Raw genomic sequence first — 20,971 nt, 5'->3', positions numbered from 1 at the left:
GCGAGGGAACGAGAGAGCGAGCGAGAGGGAACGAGAGAGCGAGCGAGAGGGGAACGAGAGAGCGAGCGAGGGAGAGCGAGCGAGGGAAAGAGAGAGCGAGCGAGGAACGAGAGAGCGAGCGAGGAACGAGAAGCGAGAGGAACGAGAGAGCGAGCGAGGGAACGAGAGAGCGAGCGAGGGAACGAGAGAGAGCGAGCGAGGGAACGAGAGAGAGCGAGAGAGAGCGAGCGGGGAGGGAACGAGAGAGCGAGCGGGGGAGGGAACGAGAGAGAGCGAGCGGGGGAGGGAACGAGAGAGCGAGCGGGGGAGGGAACGAGAGAGCGAGCGAGAGGGAGGGGAACGAGAGAGCGAGCGAGGGAGGGAGGGAACGAGCGAGGAACGAGAGAGAACGAGAGCGAGGGAACGAGAGAGAACGAGCGAGGAACGAGAGAGAACGAGCGAGGGAACGAGAGAGAACGAGCGAGGGAACGAGAGAGAACGAGCGAGGGAACGAGAGAGAACGAGCGAGGGAACGAGAGAGAGCGAGCGGGGGAGGGAACGAGAGAGCGAGCGGGGGAGGGAACGAGAGAGCGAGCGAGAGGGAGGGAACGAGAGAGCGAGCGGGGGAGGGAGGGAACGAGCGAGGGAACGAGAGAGAACGAGCGAGGGAACGAGAGAGAACGAGCGAGGAACGAGAGAGAACGAGCGAGGGAACGAGAGAGCGAGCGAGAGGGAACGAGAGAGAGCGAGCGAGAGGGAACGAGAGCGAGCGAGGGAGAGCGAAGCGAGGGAAAGCGAGAGCGGCGAGGGAACGAGAGAGCGAGCGAGGAACGAGAGAGCGAGCGAGGGAACGAGAGAGCGAGCGAGGAACGAGAGAGAGCGAGCGAGGGAACGAGAGAGAGCGAGAGACGAGCGAGCGGGAGGGAACGAGAGAGCGAGCGGGGAGGGAACGAGAGAGCGAGCGAGAGGGAGGGAACGAGAGCGAGCGAGAGGGAGGGAACGAGAGAGCGAGCGGGGGAGGGAACGAGAGAGCGAGGGAGGGAACGAGAGAGCGAGGGAGGAACGAGAGAGAGCGAGGGAGGGAACGAGAGAACGAGAGAGCGAGCGAGGGAACGAGAGAGCGAGCGAGGAACGAGAGCGAGCGAGGGAACGAGAGAGCGAGCGAGGAACGAGAGAGCGAGCGAGGGAACGAGAGAGCGAGCGAGGGAACGAGAGAGCGAGCGAGGGAACGAGAGAGAGCGAGCGAGGGAGCGAGGGAACGAGAGAGGGAACGAGGGAACGAGAGAGAGAGAGAGCGAGCGAGGAACGACGAGAGAGAGAGAGCGAGCGAGGGAACGAGAGAGCGAGCGAGAGGGAGGGAACGAGAGAGAACGAGGGGAGGGAGGGAGCGAGAGAGAGCGAGGGAGAGAGAGAGGAGGGAGGAGGAGAGAGGGAGGGAGGGAGAGCGAGGGAGGGAGAGAACGAGAGAGAGAGGGAGGGAACGAGAGAGCGAGCGAGGGAACGAGAGAGAACGAGCGAGGGAACGAGAGAGAACGAGCGAGGGAACGAGAGAGAACGAGCGAGGGAACGAGAGAGAACGAGCGAGGAACGAGAGAGAGCGAGCGGGGAGGGAACGAGAGAGCGAGCGGGGAGGGAACGAGAGAGAGCGAGCGAGAGGGAGGGAACGAGAGAGCGAGCGGGGGAGGGAGGGAACGAGCGAGGGAACGAGAGAGAACGAGCGAGGGAACGAGAGAGAACGAGCGAGGGAACGAGAGAGAACGAGCGAGGGAACGAGAGAGCGAGCGAGAGGGAACGAGAGAGCGAGCGAGAGGGAACGAGAGAGCGAGCGAGGGAGAGCGAGCGAGGGAAAGAGAGAGCGAGCGAGGGAACGAGAGAGCGAGCGAGGGAACGAGAGAGCGAGCGAGGGAACGAGAGAGCGAGCGAGGGAACGAGAGAGCGAGCGAGGGAACGAGAGAGCGAGCGAGGGAACGAGAGAGAGCGAGCGAGGGAACGAGAGAGAGCGAGAGAGAGCGAGCGGGGGAGGGAACGAGAGAGCGAGCGGGGGAGGGAACGAGAGAGCGAGCGAGAGGGAGGGAACGAGAGAGCGAGCGAGAGGGAGGGAACGAGAGAGCGAGCGGGGGAGGGAACGAGAGAGCGAGGGAGGGAACGAGAGAGCGAGGGAGGGAACGAGAGAGCGAGGGAGGGAACGAGAGAACGAGAGAGCGAGCGAGGGAACGAGAGAGCGAGCGAGGGAACGAGAGAGCGAGCGAGGGAACGAGAGAGCGAGCGAGGGAACGAGAGAGCGAGCGAGGGAACGAGAGAGCGAGCGAGGGAACGAGAGAGCGAGCGAGGGAACGAGAGAGCGAGCGAGGGAACGAGAGAGCGAGCGAGGGAACGAGAGAGAGAGCGAGCGAGGGAGCGAGGGAACGAGAGAGGGAACGAGGGAACGAGAGAGAGAGAGAGCGAGCGAGGGAACGAGAGAGAGAGAGAGCGAGCGAGGGAACGAGAGAGCGAGCGAGAGGGAGGGAACGAGAGAGAACGAGGGAGGGAGGGAGCGAGAGAGAGCGAGGGAACGAGAGAGAGCGAGGGAGGGAGGGAGAGAGGGAGGGAGGGAGAGCGAGGGAGGGAGAGAACGAGAGAGAGAGGGAGGGAACGAGAGAGCGAGCGAGGAACGAGAGAGCGAGCGTGGGAACGAGAGAGCGAGCGAAGGGAACTAGAGAGCGAGCGAGGGAACGAGAGAGCGAGCGAGGGAACGAGCGAGGGAACGAACGAGGGAGCGAGCGAACGAGAGAGAGAGAGCGAGCGAGGGAACGAGAGAGAGAGAGCGAGCGAGGGAACGAGAGAGCGAGCGAGGGAACGAGAGAGCGAGCGAGGGAACGAGAGAGCGAGCGAGGGAACGAGAGAGCGAGCGAGAGAGAGCGAGCGGGGGAGGGAACGAGAGAGCGAGCGAGGGAACGAGAGAGAGCGAGCGGGGGAGGGAACGAGAGAGCGAGCGGGGGAGGGAACGAGAGAGCGAGCGAGAGGGAGGGAACGAGAGAGCGAGCGGGGGAGGGAGGGAACGAGCGAGGGAACGAGAGAGAACGAGCGAGGGAACGAGAGAGAACGAGCGAGGGAACGAGAGAGAACGAGCGAGGGAACGAGAGAGAACGAGCGAGGGAACGAGAGAGAGCGAGCGGGGGAGGGAACGAGAGAGCGAGCGGGGGAGGGAACGAGAGAGCGAGCGAGAGGGAGGGAACGAGAGAGCGAGCGGGGGAGGGAGGGAACGAGCGAGGGAACGAGAGAGAACGAGCGAGGGAACGAGAGAGAACGAGCGAGGGAACGAGAGAGATCGAGCGAGGGAACGAGAGAGACCGAGCGAGGGAACGAGAGAGCGAGCGAGAGGGAACGAGAGAGCGAGCGAGGGAGAGCGAGCGAGGGAAAGAGAGAGCGAGCGAGGGAACGAGAGAGCGAGCGAGGGAACGAGAGAGCGAGCGAGGAACGAGAGAGCGAGCGAGGGAACGAGAGAGCGAGCGAGGGAACGAGAGAGCGAGCGAGGAACGAGAGAGCGAGCGAGGAACGAGAGAGCGAGCGAGGGAACGAGAGAGAGCGAGCGAGGGAACGAGAGAGAGCGAGAGAGAGCGAGCGGGGGAGGGAACGAGAGAGCGAGCGGGGGAGGGAACGAGAGAGAGCGAGCGGGGGAGGGAACGAGAGAGCGAGCGAGAGGGAGGGAACGAGAGAGCGAGCGGGGGAGGGAGGGAACGAGCGAGGGAACGAGAGAGAACGAGCGAGGGAACGAGAGAGAACGAGCGAGGGAACGAGAGAGAACGAGCGAGGGAACGAGAGAGAACGAGCGAGGGAACGAGAGAGAGCGAGCGGGGGAGGGAACGAGAGAGCGAGCGGGGGAGGGAACGAGAGAGCGAGCGAGAGGGAGGGAACGAGAGAGCGAGGGGAGGGAGGGAACGAGCGAGGGAACGAGAGAGATCGAGCGAGGGATCGAGAGAGAACGAGCGAGGGACCGAGAGAGAACGAGCGAGGGAACGAGAGAGCGAGCGAGAGGGAACGAGAGAGCGAGCGAGAGGGAACGAGAGAGCGAGCGAGGGAGAGCGAGCGAGAGAAAGAGAGAGCGAGCGAGGGACCGAGAGAGCGAGCGAGGGAACGAGAGAGCGAGCGAGGGAACGAGAGAGCGAGCGAGGAACGAGAGAGCGAGCGAGGAACGAGAGAGCGAGCGAGGGAACGAGAGAGAGCGAGCGAGGAACGAGAGAGAGCGAGAGAGAGCGAGCGGGGAGGGAACGAGAGAGCGAGCGGGGGAGGGAACGAGAGAGCGAGCGAGAGGGAGGGAACGAGAGAGCGAGCGAGAGGGAGGGAACGAGAGAGCGAGCGGGGGAGGGAACGAGAGAGCGAGGAGGGAACGAGAGAGCGAGGGAGGGAACGAGAGAGCGAGGGAGGGAAACGAGAGAGCGAGGGAGGGAACGAGAGAACGAGAGAGCGAGCGAGGGAACGAGAGAGCGAGCGAGGAACGAGAGAGCGAGGAGGGAACGAGAGAGCGAGCGAGGAACGAGAGAGCGAGCGAGGAACGAGAGAGCGAGCGAGGGAACGAGAGAGAGAGCGAGCGAGGAGCGAGGGAACGAGAGAGAGGAACGAGGGAACGAGAGAGAGAGAGAGCGAGCGAGGGAACGAGAGAGAGAGAGAGCGAGCGAGGGAACGAGAGAGCGAGCGAGAGGGAGGGAACGAGAGAGAACGAGGGAGGGAGGGAGCGAGAGAGAGCGAGGGAACGAGAGAGAGCGAGGGAGGGAGGGAGAGAGGGAGGGAGGGAGAGCGAGGGAGGGAGAGAACGAGAGAGAGAGGGAGGGAACGAGAGAGCGAGCGAGGGAACGAGAGAGCGAGCGTGGGAACGAGAGAGCGAGCGTGGGAACGAGAGAGCGAGCGAGGGAACGAGAGAGGGAGCGAGGGAACGAGCGAGGGAACGAACGAGGGAACGAGCGAGCGAACGAGAGAGAGAGAGCGAGCGAGGGAACGAGAGAGAGAGAGCGAGCGAGGGAACGAGAGAGAGAGAGAGCGAGCGAGGGAACGAGAGCGAGCGAGGGAACGAGAGCGAGCGAGGGAACGAGAGCGAGCGAGGGAACGAGAGCGAGCGAGGGAACGAGAGAGAGAGAGAGAGCGAGGGAACGAGAGAGAGAGAGCGAGGAACGAGAGAGAGAGAGAGAGGAACGAGAGAGAGAGAGCGAGGGAACGAGAGAGAGCGAGCGAGGGAACGAGAGAGAGAGAGCGAGCGAACGAGAGAGAGCAAGCGAGGGAACGAGAGAGAGAGAGCGAACGAGAGAGAGCGAGCGAGGGAACGAGAGAGAGAGAGAGAGCGAGCGCGAGCGAGCGAACGAGAGAGAGCGAACGAGAGAGAGCGAGCGAGGTAACGAGAGAGAGAGCGAGCGAGGTAACGAGAGAGAGAGTGCGAGCGAGGGAACGAGAGAGAGAGAGCGAGCGAGGGAACGAGAGAGAGAGAGCGAGCGAGGGAACGAGAGAGAGAGAGCGAGCGAGGGAACGAGAGAGAGAGAGCGAGCGAGGGAACGAGAGAGAGAGAGCGAGCGAGGGAACGAGAGAGAGAGAGGGAACGAGAGAGCGAACGAGAGAGAGCGAGCGAACGAGAGAGAGCGAGAGAGAGAGAGAGCGAGGGAACGAGAGAGAGAGAGCGAGCGAACGAGAGAGAGCGAGCGAACGAGAGAGAGCGAGCGAGCGAACGAGAGAGAGAGAGAGCGAGCGAACGAGAGAGAGAGAGAGCGAGCGAGGGAACGAGAGAGAGAGAGAGCGAGCGAGGGAACGAGAGAGAGAGAGAGCGAGCGAGGGAACGAGAGAGAGAGAGCGAGCGAGGGAACGAGAGAGAGAGCGGGCGAGGGAACGAGAGAGAGAGAGCGAGCGAGGGAACGAGAGAGAGCGAGCGGGGGAGGGAACGAGAGAGAACGAGGGAGAGAGGGAGCGAGAGAGAGCGAGCGAGGGAACGAGAGAGAGCGAGAGAGAGCGAGCGAGGGAACGAGAGAGAGCGAGCGGGGGAGGGAACGAGGGAGGGAGGGAGTGAGAGAGAGAGAGCGAGCGGGGGAGGGAACGAGAGAGCGAGCGAGAGGGAGGGAACGAGGGAGAGAGGGAGCGAGAGAGAGCGAGAGAGAGCGAGCGAGGGAACGAGAGAGAGCGAGAGAGAGCGAGCGAGGGAACGAGAGCGAGCGAGCGGGGGAGGGAACGAGGGAGGGAGGGAGCGAGCGAGAGAGAGCGAGCGAGGGAACGAGAGAGAGAGAGCGAGCGAGGGAACGAGAGAGAGCGAGCGAGGGAACGAGAGAGAGAGAGCGAGGGAGGGAACGAGAGAGAGAGAGCGAGCGAGGGAGGGAACGAGAGAGAGAGAGCGAGGGAGGGAGGGAGGGAGAGAGCGAGGGAGGGAACGAGAGAGAGAGGGAGGGAACGAGAGAGCGAGCGAGGGAACGAGAGAGCGAGCGAGGGAACGAGAGAGCGAGCGAGGGAACGAGAGAGAGAGTGCGAGCGAGGGAACGAGAGAGAACGAGGGAGGGAGGGAGGGAGCGAGAGAGAGCGAGAGAGAGCGAGCGAGGGAACGAGAGAGAGCGAGCGAGGGAGGGAGGGAACGAGAGAGCGAGCGAGGGAACGAGAGAGCGAGAGCGAGCGAGGGAACGAGAGAGCGAGAGCGAGCGAGGAACGAGAGAGCGAGCGAGGGAACGAGAGAGAGCGAGAGCGAGCGAGGGAACGAGAGAGCGAGCGAGGGAACGAGAGAGCGAGCGAGGGAACGAAAGAGAGCGAGAGCGAGCGAGGGAACGAGAGAGCGAGCGAGGGAACGAGAGAGAGCGAGAGCGAGCGAGGGAACGAGAGAGCGAGCGAGGGAACGAGAGAGAGAGAGAGCGAGCGGGAACGAGAGAGCGAGCGAGGGAGCGAGCGAGGGAACGAGAGAGCGAGCGAGGGAACGAGAGAGCGAGCGAGGGAATGAGAGAGCGAGAGCGAGCGAGGGAACGAGAGAGCGAGCGAGGGAACGAGAGAGCGAGCGAGGGAACGAGAGCGAGCGAGGGAACGAGAGAGAGAGAGCGAGCGAGGGAACGAGAGAGAACGAGGGAGGGAGCGAGAGAGAGCGAGCGAGGGAACGAGAGAGAGCGAGCGAGGGAACGAGAGAGAGAGAGCGAGCGAGGGAGGGAGGGAGAGAGAGAGGGAGGGAACGAGAGAGCGAGCGAGGGAACGAGAGAGCGAGCGAGGGAACGAGAGAGCGAGAGCGAGCGAGGGAATGAGAGAGCGAGCGAGGGAACGAGAGAGCGAGAGCGAGCGAGGGAATGAGAGAGCGAGCGAGGGACCGAGAGAGCGAGAGCGAGCGAGGGAATGAGAGAGCGAGCGAGGGAACGAGAGAGAGAGTGCGAGCGAGGGAACGAGAGAGAGAGAGCGAGCGAGGGAACGAGAGAGAGAGAGCGAGCGAGGAACGAGAGAGAGCGAGCGAGGGAACGAGAGAGAGAGAGAACGAGAGAGAGAGAGCGAGCGAGGGAACGAGAGAGAGAGAGCGAGCGAGGGAACGAGAGAGAGAGAGCGAGCGAGGGAACGAGAGAGAGAGAGCGAGCGAGGGAACGAGAGAGAGAGAGCGAGCGAGTGAACGAGAGAGAGAGAGCGAGCGAGGGAACGAGAGAGAGAGAGCGGGGGAGGGAGCGAGAGAGAGCGAGCGGGGGAGGGAACGAGAGAGCGAGCGAGAGGGAGGGAACGAGGGAGCGAGGGAACGAGAGAGAGAGAGCGAGCGAGGGAACGAGAGCGAGCGAGGGAACGAGAGAGAGAGAGCGAGCGAGGGAACGAGAGAGAGAGAGCGAGCGAGGGAACGAGAGCGAGCGAGGGAACGAGAGAGAGAGAGCGAGCGAGGGAACGAGAGAGAGAGAGCGAGCGAGGGAACGAGAGAGAGCGAGCGAGGGAACGAGAGAGAGAGAGCGAGGGAACGAGAGAGAGAGAGCGAGCGAGGGAACGAGAGAGAGAGAGAGCGAGCGAACGAGAGAGCGAACGAGAGCGAGCGAACGAGAGAGCGAACGAGAGCGAGCGAACGAGAGAGCGAACGAGAGAGAGCGAGCGAGGGAACGAGAGAGAGAGCGAACGAGAGAGAGAGAGCGAGCGAGGGAACGAGAGAGAGAGAGCGAGCGAGGGAACGAGAGAGAGAGAGCGAGCAAGGGAACGAGAGAGAGAGAGCGAGCGAGGGAACGAGAGAGAGAGAGCGAGCGAGGGAACGAGAGAGAGCGAGCGAGGGAACGAGAGAGAGAGAGCGAGCGAGGGAACGAGAGAGAACGAGGGAGGGAGGGAGGGAGGGAGCGAGAGAGAGCGAGCGAGGGAACGAGAGAGAGAGAGCGAGGGAGGGAGGGAGAGAGAGCGAGGGAGGGAGGGAGAGAGAGAGAGAGGGAGGGAACGAGAGAGCGAGCGAGGGAACGAGAGAGCGAGCGAGGGAACGAGAGAGCGAGCGAGGGAACGAGAGAGCGAGCGAGGGAACGAGAGAGCGAGAGCGAGCGAGGGAACGAGAGAGCGAGAGCGAGCGAGGGAATGAGAGAGCGAGCGAGGGAACGAGAGAGAGAGAGCGGGGGAGGGAGCGAGAGAGAGCGAGCGGGGGAACGAGAGAGAGAGAGCGGGGGAGGGAGCGAGAGAGAGCGAGCGGGGGAGGGAACGAGAGAGCGAGCGAGAGGGAGGGAACGAGAGAGAACGAGGGAGGGAGGGAGGGAGCGAGAGAGAGCGAGAGATAGCGAGCGAGGGAACGAGAGAGAGAGAGCGAGCGAGGGAACGAGAGCGAGCGAGGGAACGAGAGAGAGAGAGCGAGCGAGGGAACGAGAGCGAGCGAGGGAACGAGAGAGAGAGAGCGAGCGAGGGAACGAGAGAGAGCGAGCGAGGGAACGAGAGAGAGAGAGCGAGGGAACGAGAGAGAGAGAGCGAGCGAGGGAACGAGAGAGAGAGAGAGCGAGCGAACGAGAGCGAGCGAACGAGAGCGAGCGAACGAGAGAGCGAACGAGAGCGAGCGAACGAGAGAGAGAGAGAGCGAGGGAACGAGAGAGAGCGAGCGAACGAGAGAGAGCGAGCGAGGGAACGAGAGAGAGAGAGCGAGCGAACGAGAGAGAGAGAGAGCGAGGGAACGAGAGAGAGAGAGAGCGAGGGAACGAGAGAGAGAGAGAGCGAGCGAACGAGAGAGAGAGAGCGAGCGAACGAGAGAGAGAGAGCGAGCGAACGAGAGAGAGAGAGAGAGCGAGCGAACTAGAGAGAGAGAGAGAGCGAGCGAACGAGAGAGAGAGAGAGAGAGCGAGCGAACTAGAGAGAGAGAGAGAGAGCGAGCGAACGAGAGAGAGAGAGCGAGCGAACGAGAGAGAGAGAGAGCGAGCGAACGAGAGAGAGAGAGAGCGAGCGAGGGAACGAGAGAGAGAGAGCGAGCGAGGGAACGAGAGAGAGAGAGCGAGCGAGGGAACGAGAGAGAGAGAGCCAGCGAGGGAACGAGAGAGAGAGAGAGCGAGCGAGGGAACGAGAGAGAGAGAGAGAGCGAGCGAGGAACGAGAGAGAGCGAGCGAGGGAACGAGAGAGAGAGAGCGAGCGAGGGAACGAGAGAGAGAGAGCGAGCGAGGGAACGAGAGAGAGCGAGCGGGGGAGGGAACGAGAGAGAGCGAGCGGGGGAGGGAACGAGAGAGAGCGAGCGGGGGAGGGAACGAGAGAGAACGAGGGAGAGAGGGAGCGAGAGAGAGCGAGAGAGAGCGAGCGAGGGAACGAGAGAGAGCGAGCGAGGGAACGAGAGAGAGCGAGAGAGAGCGAGCGAGGGAACGAGAGCGAGCGAGCGAGGGAACGAGAGAGAGCGAGCGGGGGAGGGAACGAGGGAGGGAGGGAGCGAGAGAGAGCGAGAGAGAGCGAGCGAGGGAACGAGAGAGAGAGAGCGAGCGAGGGAGGGAACGAGAGAGAGCGAGCGAGGGAGGGAGGGAGGGAGAGAGCGAGGGAGGGAACGAGAGAGAGCGAGCGAGGGAGGGAGGGAGGGAACGAGAGAGAGAGAGCGAGCGAGGGAACGAGAGAGAGAGAGCGAGCGAGGGAACGAGAGAGAGAGAGAGCGAGCGAGGGAACGAGAGAGAGAGAGAGCGAGCGAGGGAACGAGAGAGAGAGAGAGCGAGCGAGGGAACGAGAGAGAGAGAGCGAGCGAGGGAGGGAACGAGAGAGAGCGAGCGAGGGAGGGAGGGAGGAGAGAGCGAGGGAGGGAACGAGAGAGAGCGAGCGAGGGAGGGAGGGAGGGAACGAGAGAGAGAGAGCGAGGGAACGAGAGAGAGCGAGCGAGGGAGGGAACGAGAGAGAGAGAGCGAGGGAGGGAGGGAGAGAGAGAGGGAGGGAACGAGAGAGAGAGGGAGGGAACGAGAGAGCGAGGGAGGGAGAGAGAGAGGGAGGGAACGAGAGAGCGAGGGAGGGAGAGAGAGAGGGAGGGAACGAGAGAGAGAGGGAGGGAACGAGAGAGCGAGCGAGGGAACGAGAGAGCGAGCGAGGGAACGAGAGAGCGAGCGAGGGAACGAGAGAGCGAGCGAGGGAACGAGAGAGCGAGCGAGGGAACGAGAGAGCGAGCGAGGGAACGAGAGAGCGAGCGAGGGAACGAGAGAGAGAGAGCGAGCGAGGGAACGAGAGAGAACGAGGGAGGGAGGGAGCGAGAGAGAGCGAGAGAGAGCGAGCGAGGGAACGAGAGAGAGAGAGCGAGCGAGGGAGGGAGGGAACGAGAGAGCGAGCGAGGGAACGAGAGAGCGAGCGAGGGAACGAGAGAGCGAGCGAGGGAACGAGAGAGCGAGCGAGGGAACGAGAGAGCGAGCGAGGGAACGAGAGAGCGAGCGAGGGAACGAGAGAGCGAGCGAGGGAACGAGAGAGAGCGAGCGAGGGAACGAGAGAGAGCGAGCGAGGGAACGAGAGAGAACGAGGGAGGGAGGGAGGGAGGGAGGGAGGGAGCGAGAGAGAGCGAGCGAGGGAACGAGAGAGAGAGAGCGAGCGAGGGAACGAGAGAGCGAGGGAGGGAGGGAACGAGAGAGAGGGAGGGAACGAGAGAGCGAGGGAGGGAGGGAACGAGAGAGCGAGCGAGGGAACGAGAGAGCGAGCGAGGGAACGAGAGAGAGAGAGCGAGCGAGGGAACGAGAGAGCGAGAGCGAGCGAGGGAACGAGAGAGCGAGAGCGAGCGAGGGAACGAGAGAGCGAGCGAGGGAACGAGAGAGCGAGCGAGGGAACGAGAGAGAGCGAGCGAGGGAACGAGAGAGAGAGAGCGAGCGAGGGAACGAGAGAGAGAGAGCGGGGGAGGGAGCGAGAGAGAGCGAGCGGGGGAGGGAACGAGAGAACGAGCGAGAGGGAGGGAACGAGAGAGAACGAGGGAGGGAGAGAGAGCGAGAGAGAGCGAGCGAGGGAACGAGAGAGAGAGCGAGGGAGGGAGGGAGAGAGAGAGGGAGTGAGGGAGAGGGAGGGAACGAGAGAGAGAACGAGAGAGAGAGGGAACGAGAGAGAGAACGAGAGAGAGAGGGAGGGAACGAGAGAGAGAGGGAGGGAACGAGAGAGAGAGGGAGGGAACGAGAGAGCGAGCAAGGGAACGAGAGAGCGAGGGAGGGAACGAGAGAGAGAGAGAGCGGGGGAGGGAGCGAGAGAGAGCGAGCGAGGGAGGGAACGAGAGAGCGAGCGAGAGAGAGGGAACGAGAGAGGGAGGGAACGAGAGAGAGCGAGCGAGGGAGGGAACGAGAGAGCGAGCGAGAGAGAGGGAACGAGAGAGGGAGGGAACGAGAGAGAACGAGGGAGGGAGGGAGCGAGAGAGAGCGAGAGAGAGTGAGCGAGGGAGGGAACGAGAGAGCGAGGGAGGGAGGGAGCGAGAGAGAGCGAGAGAGAGCGAGCGAGGGAGGGAACGAGAGAGCGAGGGAGGGAGCGAGCGTGCGAGCGAGAGAGAGCGTGGGAACGAGCGAGGGAGAGCGAATGCGGGAGGGAGGGCACGAGCGATGGAGGGCACAAGAGAGGGAGCGAGCAAGCGAGGGAGAGGGGGAGGGAACGAGAGGGAGCGAGGGAACGAGAGATAGCGAGCGAGGGAATGAGGGGGAGGGAACGAGAGAGCGAGCGAACAAGAGGGAGCGAGAGAGGGGGGAAACGAGAGGGAGCAAGGGAACGAGATGGAGCAAATGGGGGAGGGAGCAAGTGAGGGAGGGAACGAGAGAGGGAGCTAGAGAGGGAGCGAACGCGGGAGGGAGAGAGCGAGGGGAGGCACGAGAGAGGTAGCGAGGAGCAAGCAAGCGACGGAGAGTGCGAGCGAGGGAGGGAACGAGGGAAAGGGGGAGCGAACGACAGAGCGAGCGAGGGAGGGCACGAGAGAGCGGGAGCAAGGGGGAACGAGAAAGAGCGGGAACGAGTGAGAACTGGAGCGGGGGGAGTGAGCGAGAGGTAGCGAGGGAATGAGAGCGAGGGGGAACAAGCGAGCGAGGGGGAATGAGAGGGAGAGAGCAAGGGAATGCGCGAACAGGAGAGAGAGCGAGACAGGGACCGCGAGGGAGGGAACGAGGGAGAATGCGAGCGAGGGAGGGAACGAGGGAGAGTACAAGCGAGGGAGGGTACGAGGGAGAGTGCGAGCGAGGTAGGGTACGAGAGAGGGAGAGAGCGAGCGAGGGAAATAACGAGGGACAGAGCAAACAAGAGGGAGTGAGGGAGGGAGGAAACGAGATGGAGCAAACGGGCGAGGGAACGAGAAAGCAAGAGGGAGTGTGTGAAATAAACAGAGGGAGAGAGAGAGAGAAATCAACAGAGAGGGATAGTCAAAGGTTCAACACTTGAGTTGTTTGTTGTGGGTAATGGTATTCCTGTTGCTAATTTCCTCCAGATAAGCATCACACTATCAGACGGCTCCTCGTAAAGTGTTTTATCTCCACCACAGGAAAATGCTTTCTTTCTCTCTCCCTCGCTATGAATTGATTTCAGAGGGAGGCCTCGCTATACCGAATCAAACACACACACACACACACACGGGCTATCTTGGTTTAAATTGTCACTCAGTTTTCTATTTGCATAGAGATGATTACTTCTCTGAGCCTTAGCTATCTGTCTCTACCTTTGTCTGGGGTATTGGAAGGGATGAAGGGCAGAATTATTTGCTTGTCTTCCCTCTTACTGTTGTTTGCACTGGTGTTGGAGGGGACCATTGATTTTCATTCTTTCCCCCCCTTCTTTCTTTCCCTCTCTCTCTCTCTCTCTCTCTGGTGTAACAGTTGATGAGTGGTGTTCAGGCGCCCAGGGACAGCCCTGCTTGTTTTAAGGAGATGAGCTGTTCGGCTTTATAGCCCTGCTGGCTCCCCAGACAACTCTGATGATAAGGAGGTGTGTGTGTGTTTGTGTGCGCGCGTGCATGTGTGCGCGGTTGTATGTGTGAGTGCTTGTGGCTTGTGTGTATTAAGAGGAGTTAGTAGAAGCCTCTTCAGTCCAGGATTCCCCACAGTAGGCCTAAGGTAAAGGTTATGGTTTTAAGAGCTTTGAACAGAAAAGCTTTGGCTTTGTCATCACAGCCTACAGGATCACTGTAAAGACTCAGAACATTGGTTTACATATGTAACAATTAACATTTTCCATGGATATAGAGGTGGATAAGGTACCAGTAGATATATACCGAACAAAAATAAATTAACGCAACATGCAACAATTTCAAAGATTTTACTGAGTTACAGTTCATATAAGTAAATCAGTCCATTTATATAAATTCATTAGGCCCTAATTTATGGATTTTGCATCACTGGGAATACAGATATGCATCTGTTGGTCACAGATACCTTAAAAAGGTAGCAGCGTGGATCAGAAAACCAGTCAATATCTGGCGTGACCCCCATTTGACTCATGCAGCGCAACACATCTCCTTCACGTAGAGTTGATCATGCTGTTGATTGTGGCCTATGAAATGTTGTCTTACTCCGCTTCAATAGCTGTGTGAAGTTGATGGATATTGTCTGGAACTGGAAAGAGCTGTCTTAAAAGTCGATCCAGGGCATCCCAAACATGTTCAGTGGGGAACATGTCTGGTGAGTAAGCAGGCCATGGAAGAACTGGGACATGTTCAGCCACACACACAGCTTAGAGTTACACTGCTGAAAGTCACATGTACAGTACAAACTTGACTCGCGTTTAACGTGATTATTGTCTTTGAGTCATTTTTCACTCTTTGGATGAAAAGGGCAGGGAGGAAAGAGCGACATTTGCAAAAGACTGAAGTTACCCAGTGAGCAAATGTAACGGCTTTCGTCTGGTGGAAGAGAAGCGGACCAAAATGCAGCGTGGTATTTTTGAGACATGTTTAATGATGATGAAAAAAGGAACTATACAAAACAACAAACGGAACGTGAAAACCTATACAGCCTATCTGGTGACAACAAACACAGAGACAGGAACAATCACCCACGAAATACTCAAAGAATATGGCTGCCTTAATATGGTTCCCAATCAGAGACAACGATAATCACCTGACTCTGATTGAGAACCGCCTCAGGCAGCCATAGACTATGCTAGACACCCCCAAGACAAAACACACCACAATAAACCCATGTCACACCCTGGCCTGACCAAATAATACGACCAGGGCGTGACAGACCCCCCCCTCCCTAAGGTGCGGACTCCCGGACGCACATCAAAACAATAGGGAGGGTCCGGGTGGGCGTCTGTCCATGGTGGCGGCTCCGGCACGGGACGTGGACCCCACTCTATCATTGTCTTAGTCATTCCTCCTCGCGTCCTAGGATAGTCCATCCTCACCGCCGACCATGGCCTAGTAGTCCTCACCCAGAAACCCACTGGACTGAGGGGCAGCTCGGGACTGATGGGCAGCTCGGGACTGATGGGCAGCTCGGGACTGAGGGGTAGCTCGGGACTGAGGGGTAGCTCGGGACTGAGGGGAAGCTCAGCACTGAGAGGAAGCCCAGCACTGAGAGGAAGCCCAGCACTGAGAGGAAGCCCAGCACTGAGAGGAAGCCCAGCACTGAGAGGAAGCCCAGCACTGAGAGGAAGCCCAGCACTGAGAGGAAGCCCAGCACTGAGAGGAAGCTCAGGCAGGTGGTTGGATCCGGCAGATCCTGGCTAGCTGGCGGTTCTGGCAGATCCTGGCTGACTGGCGGATCTGGAAGAGTCTGGTTGACTGGCGGATCTGGAAGAGTCTGGTTGACTGGCGGATCTGGAAGAGTCTGGTTGACTGGCGGATCTGGAAGAGTCTGGCTGACTGGCGGATCTGGAAGAGTCTGGCTGACTGGCGGATCTGGAAGAGTCTGGCTGACTGGCGGATCTGGAAGAGTCTGGCTGACTGGCGGATCTGGAAGAGTGACAGCTCTGGCGGCTTCTTGCAGACTGGCGGTTCCTTGCAGACTGGCTGCTCCTTGCAGACTGGCAGCTCCTTGCAGACTGGCAGCTCCTTGCAGACTGACAGCTCTGGCTGCTCCATGCAGACTGACAGCTCTGGCTGCTCCATGCAGACTGGCAGCTCTGGCTGCTCCATGCAGACTGACAGCTCTGGCTGCTCCATGCAGACTGGCAGCTCTGGCTGCTCCATGCAGGCTGGCAGCTCTGGCTGCGCTGAACAGGCAGGAGACACCGGCAGTGCAGGAGAGGAGAAAGGCTCCGGCAGCGCTGAACAGGCGGGAGACTCCGGCAGCGCAGGAGAGGAGAAAGGCTCCGGCAGCGCTGAACAGGTGGGAGACTCCAGCAGCGCAGGAGAGGAGAAAGGCTCCGGCAGCGCTGGAGAGGCGAGGTGCACTGTAGGCCTGATGCGTGGTGCTGGCACTGGGCCGAGGACACGCACAGGAAGCCTGGTGCGGGGAGCTGCCACTGGAGGACTGGTGTGTGGAGGTGGCACAGGATGGGCTAGACCGTGAAGGCGTACTGGAGATCTTGAGAGCAGTGCTGGCACAGGACGTGCAAGGCTCGGGAGGTGCACAGGTGCGTGAGGCTGGCACCATCTTCACCAGCCGACTAACACGCACCTCAGGACGAGTATGGAGCGCTGACCCAGGTGCCATCAAATCCCCGACACGCTCCGTCGGGCGAATATCATGCAAAAAGCCCCAACACAGCAACTCCCTCATTTCTCTCTCCTCCAATTTCCCCATTAACTCCTTCACAGTCTCTGTTTCGATCACCTCCAACAACGGCTCTTGTTCTGGTCTCCTCCTTTGCTCCTCACGATAAACAGGGAGAGTGGGCTCAGGTCTGACTCCTGACTCTGCCACATTCTCCCTGAGCCCCCCCCCAAGAAATTTTTGGGGCTGACTCTCGGGCTTCCTTCCGAGTCGCCGTGCTGCCTCCTCATACCGGCGCCCCTCCGCTTTCCCCGCCTCCAGTTGTTCTTTGGGGTGGCGATATTCTCCAGGCTGAGCCCAGGGTCCTTCTCCGTTTAGGATTTCCTCCCAAGTCCAGAAATCCTTATTATGTTTCTCCTGCTGTTGCTGTTGCCTGTTATCACGCCGCTTGGTCCCGTTGTTGTGGGTGATTCTGTAACGGCTTTCGTCTGGTGGAAGAGAAGCGGACCAAAATGCAGCGTGGTATTTTTGAGACATGTTTAATGATGATGAAAAAACGAACTATACAAAACAACAAATGGAATGTGAAAACCTATACAGCCTATCTGGTGACAACAAACACAGAGGCAGGAACAATCACCCACGAAATACTCAAAGAATATGGCTGCCTAAATATGGTTCCCAATCAGAGACAACGATAATCACCTGACTGATTGAGAACCGCCTCAGGCAGCCATAGACTATGCTAGACACCCCCAAGACAAAACACACCACAATAAACCCATGTCACACCCTGGCCTGACCAAATAAATGAAGACAAACACAATATAATACGACCAGGGCGTGACAGCAAAATTGTTTGAAATAAGTATTTTCAATTTAATTTCAATGTCATTTCAACCAAAATACATATTTTCAGTGTCTTTTCAACAATAATATCTATTTTTAATGTTCTTGTGCTTTGAGGGTAACTTCTTACTATTGGTGTGGTTTAAATATAAGCCGTCTCGGGATTATTTACATTTTGGCAGTGTTTTCTCTAAATCCTTATATACTGTGCCTTCGGAAAGTATTCAGACCCCTGGCCTTTTTCCACATTTTGTTATGTTACTGCCTTATTCTAAAACTTATTCAATAGTTTTCCCCCCTCATCAATCTATACACAATACCCCATAATGACAAAGCAAAAACAGGTTTTTATACATATTTGCGGAGTTTCTGCCATTACTCTCTGCAGACCCTCTCAAGCTCCCTCTCAAGCTCAGTCAGGTTGGATGGGGAGTGTTGCTGCACAGCTATTTTCAGGTCTCTCCAGAGATGTTTGATTGGGTTCAAGTCCGGGCTCTGGCTGGGCCACTCAAGGACATCAAGAGACTTGTCCTTAAGCCACTCCTGTGTCCTCTTGGCTGTGTGCTTTGGGTCATTGTCCTGTTGGAATGTGACTCTAGAGCTCTGAGTGACCATCCGGTTCTTGGTCACCTCCCTGACCAAGGCCCTTCTCCCCCGATTGCTCAGTTTGGCTGGGCAGCCAGCTCCAGTCTTGATGGTTCCAAACTTCTTCCATTTAAGAATGATGGAGGCCACTGTGTTCTTGGACCTTCAATGCTGCAGAAATGTTTTGCTACCCTTCCCCAGATCTGTGTCTCGGAGCTGTACCGACAATTCCTTCGACCTCATGGCTCGGTTTTTGCTCTGACATGCATTGTCAACTGTGGGACCTTATATAGACAGGTCTGTGCCTTTCCAGATCATGTCAAATCAATTCAATTTACCACAGGTAAATGTCCCCATTTACCACAATCAGGTTGTAGGAACATCTCAAGGATGATCAATGGAAACAGGATGCACTTGAGTTCAATTTCGAGTTTCATAGCAATTGTTCTGAATACTTATGTAAATAAGGTATTTCAGTTTTTTACATTTTTTTTTATCCATTTGCAAACATTTCTGAAACCCTGTTTTTGATTTGTAATTATGGGGTACTATGGGTAGATGGCCGAGGATGTTTATTTATTTATTTAAGGCTTTAACGTAACAAAATGTGTTAAATGTCTCGGGGTCTGAATACTTTCCAGAGGCACTGTATACGGTAGCAGTGTGCTTTCCAAGTGGTAGTAATATTCTCCTAGCGGTGTGTCTTCCATCCAGATTTCCAGTGGATCTCAGTTACAGCTGATACATACAGAATGTTCTCATCCATTATCCTCTTTTGCCTCCCTTACTTATTGCTCTCCATCCGTTTCCAATATGCACAAATACCATTCTCTCATCTTAGCATATTTCTGCAGAATACACCTATAACAGAAGCGGTTCTTTGGACTATACTTATGTGATGAGTAAACTTGAAGACTTGTGTGAGCATCCAGAGCTAATGCCTGAGGCTTTAGCTCAGTGGGCTAACATCTGTCTTGAAGTACACATGAGACCCGGTTTCACACACGCATATTGCCTTCACAGTGGAAGTGTAACAGAAATGTAACATCTTTCTCTTCTCTCCCTATCTCTCTCAGGTCCAGTGAAGACCAGAGAGGAAGGATCCTGAAGGATATACATGGGATGGGTGGGGGTGAGGGGGGCTTGTGACATCACTCCCAGCCCAGGTCAGAGTTCACACAGGTAGGCAGACGACTGCTCTTATCCTCTCCCTATCAGTAGGGTCATTAGTCCTGGGCTTTTTGTTGTTTTTGGCCTAGCTCTGAGCCCTTTGAAAAGTCCTCAACTGGCAGCTTCATTAAATAGTACCCACAAAACACCAGTCTCAACGTCAACAGTGAAGAGGCGACTCCAGGATGCTGGCTTGAGGCATCTGTTTCTCAAACTCGACTCTAATGTATTTGTCCTCTTGCTCAGTTGTGCACTTGGGCCTTCCAGTCTTTCTATTCTGTAATCAAACCCAGATATGCTGATGCTCCAGATTCTCAACTAGTCTAAAGGCCAGTTGTATTGCTTCTTTAATCAGCACAACAGGTTTTAGCTGGGTTCCCAGTGGGTCAGAAGTTTACATACACTCAATTAGTATTTGGTAGCATTGCCGTTAAATTGTTTAACTTGGGTCAAACGCTTCAGGTAGCCTTACACAAGCTTCCCACAATGTTGGGTGAATTTGGGCCCATTCCTCCTGACAGAGCTGGTGTAACTGAGTCAGGTTTGTAGGCCTCCTTGCTCGCACACGTTTTTCCGTTCTGCCCACAAATTGTCTACAGGATTGAGGTCAGGGCTTTGTGATGGCCACTCCAATATCTTGACTTTGTTGTCCTTAAGCCATTTTGCCACAACTTTGGTAACTTTGCTTGGGGTCATTGTCCATTTGGAAGACCCATTTGTGACCAAGCTTGAACTTCCTGACTGATGTCTGAGATGTTGCTTCAACATAGCCACATAATTTTTGTTCCTCATTATGCCATCTATTTTGTGAAGTGCCCCAGTCCCTCCTGCAGCAAAGCACCCCCACAACATGATGCTGCCACCCCCACAACATGATGCTACCACCCCCACAACATGATGCTACCACCGCCGTGCTTCACGGTTGGGAGGGTGTTCTTTGACTTGAAAGCCACCCCCTTTACCCTCCAAACATAACGATGGTCATTATGGCCAAACAGTTCTATTTCTGTTTCGTCAGACAAGAGGACATTTCTTCAGTGGCTTTTTTCATGTTGAGTGGCCTTTCAGGTTATGTCGGTATAGGACTCATTTTACTGTGGATATAGATACTTTTGTACCTGTTTTCTCTAGCATCTTTACAAGGTACTTTGCTGTTGTTCTGGGATTGATTTGGACTTTTCTCACCAAAGTACGTTCATCTCTAGGAGATGGCTGCGTGGTCCCATGGTGTTTATACTTGCATACTATTGTTTATACAGATGAACGTGGTACCTTCAGGCGTTTGGAAATTGCTCCAGACTTGCGGAGGTCTCTTGGCTGATTTATTTTGATTTTCCCATGATGTTACGCAAAGGGGCACTGAGTTTGAAGGTAGGCCTTGAAATACATCCACAGGTACACCTCCAATTGACTCAAATGATGTCATTTAGCCTGTCAGAAGCTTCTAAAGCCATGACATAATTTTTTTGAATTTTCCAAGCTTTTTAACCTCTGGGATATTCGGGAAGGTAGCGTCCCACCTCAACAACAGCCAGTGAAAGTGCAGGGCGCCAATAAAAAACAAATAGAAATCCCATAATTAAAATTCCTCAAACATACAAGTATTTTTTTATTTTTTTATTTATTTTTACCCCTTTTTCTCCCCAATTTCATGGTATCCAGTTGTTTAGTAGCTACTATCTTGTCTCATCGCTACAACTCCCGTACGGGCTCGGGAGAGACGAAGGTTGAAAGTCATGCGTCCGCCGATACACAACCCAACCAAGCCGCACTGCTTCTTAACACAGCGCGCATCCGACCCGAAAGCCAGCCGCACCAATGTGTCGGAGAAAACACTGTGCACCTGGCAACCTTGGTTAGCGCGCACTGCGCCCGGCCCGCCACAGGAGTCTCTGGTGTGCGATGAGACAAGGATATCCCTTCCGGGCCAAACCCTCCCTAACCCGGACGACGCTAGGCCAATTGTGCTTCGCCCCACGGACCTCCCGGGCGCGGCCCAGAGTCTCTGGTGGCACAGCTGACGCTGCAGTACAGCGCCCTTAACCACTGCGCCACCCGGGAGGCTAACATACAAGTATTTCACCATTTTAAAGATAAACCTGTTGTAAATCCAGCCACAGTGTCCTAGTCACAGAAAAACACAGCCATTTTTCCAGCCAAAGAGAGGAGTCACAGAAAGCAGAAATAGAGATAAAATGATTCACCAACCTTTGATGATCTTCATCAGATGACACTCATAGGACTTCCTGTCACACAATGCATGTATGTTTTGTTCGATAAAGCTCATATTTATATCCAAAAATCTGTTTACATTGGCGCGTTACGTTCAGTAGTTCCAAAACATCCTGTGATTTTGCAGAGAGCCACATCCATTTACAGAAATACTCATAATAAACATTGCTAAAAGATACAAGTGATAGCGTTGGAAT

The 20,971-nt window shown here is 57.2% G+C and overlaps 1 protein-coding gene across 9 annotated transcripts in view; it reads left to right on the top strand.

The window, feature by feature from the left end:
* The window catches only part of LOC135511151 (zinc finger MIZ domain-containing protein 1-like), a 274,149-nt gene that overhangs the window by 57,102 nt on the left and 196,076 nt on the right, over positions 1 to 20,971 (top strand). For all 9 annotated transcript variants that reach the window (XM_064932731.1, XM_064932728.1, XM_064932729.1 and 6 more), the window contains one exon: positions 18,449 to 18,554. The gene's annotated coding sequence lies outside the window, so the exon portion shown is untranslated. The remainder of the gene's footprint in view (positions 1 to 18,448; positions 18,555 to 20,971) is intronic.

Source organism: Oncorhynchus masou, chromosome 23 (genome assembly GCF_036934945.1).
Source record: "Oncorhynchus masou masou isolate Uvic2021 chromosome 23, UVic_Omas_1.1, whole genome shotgun sequence".
Classification (NCBI taxonomy): Eukaryota; Metazoa; Chordata; class Actinopteri; order Salmoniformes; family Salmonidae; genus Oncorhynchus; species Oncorhynchus masou.
Note: the sequence above shows the minus strand (reverse complement) of the source record. Positions and strands in the feature narration are given on the sequence as shown.